Consider the following 5,770-nt stretch of genomic DNA (forward strand, 5'->3'; position numbering starts at 1 on the left):
ACTCGCATCGCCGCTTCGGTCTTCGCATGGCCTCCCCGTCGTCTCTCTCTGTGTCTCTCCTCTGTGTGACTTGTCATTGGATTTGGAAGCCACCCCGATTATCCAGGATGAGCTCTGCCAGAGATCATAACTCAATTACATCTTTTCCAAATAAGGCCGCATTCGTGGGCTCTGGGGCTTAAGATGGGGGTCTATTTTGGGGGCGGGAGGCACCAGTCAACCTACTATAATCTCTTTAACTTTGCCTAACTATTCCCCAGCCCTCCTCTATCTAGAAAAATCTTTCAAGTCTCCACCCCAGGGTCACCTTCAGTATGAAACCGCGCCCGAACTGTTCTGTGGGACACGCTTGCTCACAGCACCTCCTGGGTGCTAGTTTTTGCTCACGGCACGTGCTTATCGCCGCGATCGTCTGTCCCCTTTGACCCAGAGCTCCTCAAGGACGGAGCAGGGCCCACATCCTCTGCTCCAAGGGCCAGCTTTGCTTCCCGGCTTCTCTCTTGCATGAAGACCAAGGTCCTTCTGTCTGGGTGCTGGTTCTCTCTTCCTGTTTTGGGCCAAAACAGCTTTCTTTACTTCTGAAGCCTCCGTGGCTCTGCCCTCCATCTGACACACACTTGTTGCAAACCTTATATGTCTGGAAATTGTCCCCACAGTTTGCCTGAACCTCCTCTTCCCTGGACCTAGATCACACAGGCTTCCCAGCACAATTCTTGTTTAAAAAGTGGTGTCATTACAGAGACCTCATTAGAACCAAATAGGGCCAGGACTGGAGGTGGGAAAAAAAAATCTGGTCATCAGAATATTTCTGATAGAAGAATCCGATTTGGAATTTGGGGTGGAGAATGGGTCTAGTCCTTAAAAACTCATTTGAAACTAATAGGCAGGTGCTTTTGTGTAATGAGCAATACTTGCATTTTGTTCTGAGAAGGGTTTTAAAAGCCTCTTGTAAAAACCTTGTAGAGAAACCTCTTGATTACCTGGAACGCTCGGAGAATGGGGAGTTTTGTTCTTTTAATTCGTCCTAAGCAAAATTCCTTTTAGTTTTTCATACTTGTCACTATTTTGCCTACACTACATTTTTGTTTTGTTTTGTTTTAGTAGGTGAGGGGCAGCAAGTGGGGTGCTCGCCTTCATCACAGCACAGAGGACCAGAGATGTCGGTTAGGGGACTGAGCTGAGTGATCTGGGGCGTAACGTTAATTAATAATTGTTTTCTGGGAGTTTTATGTTTTTCTCCAAAAGTTGAGGGCAGAGCATAGTCACTTAAGTGAAGCTTTCTTCTGATTAATTTTAGCTTTCCTTCTGAAGTGCTGCATTTGTTCAGAGGATAGAGAATGTTATAAATGTTGCTGTAGAGAGTTTCGGCCGCTTTTCCAGCTTTCTTCCCACTTGAACCCTTGTAGTTAGGGGTGTGTGTATGTGTGTACGTGTGTGTGTGTGTGTGTGTGTGTGTGTGTGTGTGTGTGTGTGTAACTGGGTCGGGGTACAGCTGAGTTAGGTGGATAAAGGCACAACAGAGTCAATGAGAAAAGCAGCGGTTGAAAAATCAGAAACCTGTGCATTTTATTCCTTTCGTTTCTACTTATCAGTGCTGTGACCTTTGGCAAATTTACTGTATCTATTTACTCATCTAAAAATGAGAGAGATTCTCATCTCTGTCTGCCTTATAGGAGAGCTTGAAAATGCAATCAGAAGTTTTAAAAATGCTTGATAAATAAAATGCTGCACAGACATCCCATGGTATTTCCTCGACACCTTAGCCCTGTGAAGACACATGAGATGCTTTCGTAACCACTATCGATAATGGACGTCCTGGCCAATTATCGATAGTAGTTACGATAATTAGTAGTTTTATTTACTAACACTGATTCTGCTTTTATCGCGTCTGAGTTTGTCGTTTGACCCATGCCAGGGCCATGTCTCCCACCTCGGTCACCCTCTCCTCTGCTACAGCCGGCCGTGCATCACCGGCCTGTCCCACCCCGGTACACAGTCCCACCCCGGTACACAGTCCCACTTTGCTACACAGTTCCACCCTGGTACACAGTCCCACCATTTGTCATGTTCCAGGGAGAAGCTAGACTCTCTGCTTTTACCCAACATAAAACTTTGACGTCTCCCTTGTGTCCAGAAAAAAAAAAAAAAAGGGGACTGGATGCCAGAGAGACACTATATATAGTTTTTCTTTGACTGCTGGAAAAGATAAGTGGTTGAAAAGAGACAGGAATTGTTTGCCTGTAAATTGAGTGCCAGTGGGTTTATCGCCGGATGCCGTGGATTATGCTGAGTGAAGAAGTCAGGAGGAAGAACGGGAGGCTACAATAACACTGTGACAGGGACTATTTGGAGCCCGCAGTCAGACCTCCTTGACTTATGCACCCCGGGTGGAAAGTGCTTATGTTACAAAACAGCATGAGGTCGTGGCCCCGAGATACTTATGTGTCTCACGGGTAGCGAGGGGGCTGTTGCCAGTTAGATTGCTATGCTCCTCGGCTGGGTCTTATGTCACTTGAGAGGACTGGATGGGCTGGTGGAGATGGCAGGAGCTTCCTCCCACAGGGCATGGCGATGCCCCAGAGCCGGAATCCGGAGGGCTGCTGGGAAGGGCAGTAAAAGCCCGAGCAGCATAATATTCGGGCAGGGTGTTCCTTGAACCATGGGAGACTCAGTTTTCTGGGTCTCGCTCCTCCTGCCGCCCTGTAAGTGGCAGGTGATAAATAATTTCTTCAGTCCTCGTGGCGCCGAGTGTCTCTACGAAGCACACCCATCAGAGGCCACCGTGAGGGTTGCAAATCACGTTATTGGAGCCTGGGGGGACTCGTGACAACTTCCGCGGACCCCAAAGGCTTTCTGCTTGGTTGGTGCTGTTTTTTGTGGTGCTGTGGTCTGAAAGGTGATGTTCTGCTTTCAAACAGTCCCGTGCTGTGGCGGAGAGGCAATAAAGTGGTCAGGGAGAAGTGCCTGGCTCCAGTGTGACACTTGGTGACGTTAATGTGTGGCTGGCCAGAGTAAATCAACTCCAGGAGCCTCTACTCCCTTATCTTGGCACTGGGTTTGCTTTCTTGATAAGCCATCCTTGTGACCAAATGGATTTGGCCCAGATTAAGTGTCTCTTGATCGTGTAATTCACTCACGCTGTTTCTCATTTGTGACTCCAGTAGGCTCACGGAAGGGACAGACTCAGTCCCCAATAAAATGGATCTTCCATGTTCCCAGCAGAGCCTGCTGTGTGAATAACCCCAGGGCCATAAGACAAGCCCAGTGGTCAGAGAGGGGCTCCCTGTCAGCGCCTCTCCCAAAAGCCTAATAGCTGAACATAATGTTTATAGACATCCCAGGTGCTCCCTGCTGCCTTCAAAATTAAGCTTGACCTCCCTAAGGAGGCATCAAAATCTCAGCCTTTCTTTCCAGACTCATCACTTGTCACTCTCTACCTGAGCACCCTTCCCTCTGGCAGTGCCAAAAATACGTTAAATTTCCCAAACGGTTTGTGCATCTGTGCCCATGGTGAGGTGCCCCTGGACAGCGCTCATGCTAACCCCCTTTGGCTCAAATGCTTATCTTTCTGGCGAGCTTCTACTCATCCCTCAAAACCTAACTCTCATTATAACTTTGTGGGCCATGCATCCTCCTCGCTGCCACTCTGAAATGGACTGAGATGTGTCTCGTCTGTGCTCCTCAGGGCAGGTTGTTTATCTCTCGAGGGGAGGGTTTATCATCTGGCACCACAGGTATTTTTTTCAAGGTCTGACTTCCCCACAAAATACTGGACTCCTCAAGGCTGAGACCTGACTTATTCATGTTTATATACTCAATAACCTCTACATGCTGGGGACTCAATTTCTTCTGAATTAAAATAATGTACCTGTAACATACGTGACAAAACCAAGTGCCAATTTCTTCTTACTCACCAAATAGTTATTGAGGGTAAAATGAGGTCATTCATAGACAGGTACGATCACCTTCTATTAGCTACCTGATGGCACTACGAACCAGAGCAAGGAAGAAAAGCGAGATGGACTAGAGATTTGTAAACCGGAAGCAAGGAGAAGACTGCAGGTCATTTTGTGGGAATAATGCTTTGCTCTCATTTTGATTATTCATTTTATAATTTCATTGATCTTTTCCAATACTTGCTTCATCACCAAAAAGAAGCGAGAACAGAATTGCTGGGCTATGTGTTGTCGATGAGTAGACTGGCCTTGGGTTGACAGTCAAGACCCCCCAGATTCAAATCCTGACTCTGCTGTAACTCACGCGTCATCTCCGTTCCAGTTTCCCCGCCTGCGAGGTGGGTGCCGCAGTCCAGTCTGTGTCACTCAACAAACAGTGGTGCCAGATGATAAACCCTCCCCTCGAGAGGTGGGTACCGCAGTCCAGTCTGTGTCACTCAACAAACAGTTCTGCAGGTAAAATGAGACCATCCACACAAGAGTTTTCCGTACCCTTGCCATGTGCAGGTGGTCAGCTGGGATGCTTACACAGTTGTTTCTGGGCTCACCCACTGCTATGCAGTAGGCTTCGTTGTGATCCTCATTTAGCAGCCATGGGCTTCGAGGCTGAAGAGTTGCCCACGATGATGTGTCGCCTCAGTAGCAGAGTGTGATCCAGGCCCAGGTCTCCGTCCAGAGCCCCGGCAGGTGGACTCTGCTCATTGCCCACGACTTGTATTTTGGATATAAAGATGCTAAACACTGTTGTTAGGCCTTATGGAAATGGCCCATGAGCTCTGCAAGACTCTCAGCCCCTAAAAGCCACATGGTTGGTAAATGTTCTGCTTCTCATTGTACAAACAGAATCTTCTTTTAAATGTTCTGAGAAGCTGGCGTTTAGTTTGTGCTCCTCAGTACTGCTGGGGTGACCTTTGTCAAATCTGATCTGAGCATGACTGTCCTTTCCTAAAAAGTTTCAATAGCCTTCTGTTGCCTCTTAGATAAACCAAGATTACTAAGAGGAATTTCGGGACCCTGTACGATCCAGCTCTTGTGTACATCTTCTGCTTCTTTCATGCTGCTCTCCCGATCCCCCCCAATGCTAAACAGAAATAACAGTACTCCCCCCACCCCCATACGCACACCGTGTGGGCTCACTGAGCTGTGCCTGTGTCCCCTTTATCTGAAGGAGGTTCCTTCTCAGCCTGGTCACTTATCTATTCCTATACACCTTACTAAGGTATTACTTCCTCTGCAAAGATTTATTGGCACTCCAAATCCGAAGGAAGGTTAATGGCACCCTCTTCGTGGCAGGCACAGCTGGGAGCCAATTCATACAGAGGTGCCTCTTCTTTCTTATTTTCCATCACTGCATCACAAATTGCTCCCAAATTCATTTAAAACAACAATCATTGCTTGGGATCTCACACCATTTCTGAGGGCTATGGATTCAGGAGGGGCCAAGCGGGGTGGTTCTGGCCGAGGGTCTCTCATGAGGTTGCTGTAGGGTCACAGCTGGGCCAAAGGCTTGACTGGGAGACCTGCTCCTAAAGTGGCCCCCTCCCATGGCTGGCATGTCAGTGCTGGTTATTGGTAGGACACCTCAGTTTCTCACAATGTGGACCTCGACACAGAGCTGATAGAGTGTCCCCACGACGTGGTGGCTGGCTTGTCTCAAATCTTTCTTTTTTACTGGTCTCAAATTTTGTTCAGTGCAACAGTTCACTCACTTTACAAACTTAAATTCCCAGACTCACTTGTACCCAAGGAGGCCCTATGACACCGTTCCAGCCAAAGAGATATGAGCGGAAGTCCACCGGGTGGACCTTCTAAGA

This window comes from Pteropus alecto, unplaced genomic scaffold (genome assembly GCF_000325575.1).
Source record: "Pteropus alecto unplaced genomic scaffold, ASM32557v1 scaffold21, whole genome shotgun sequence".
NCBI classification, from domain to species: domain Eukaryota; kingdom Metazoa; phylum Chordata; class Mammalia; order Chiroptera; family Pteropodidae; genus Pteropus; species Pteropus alecto.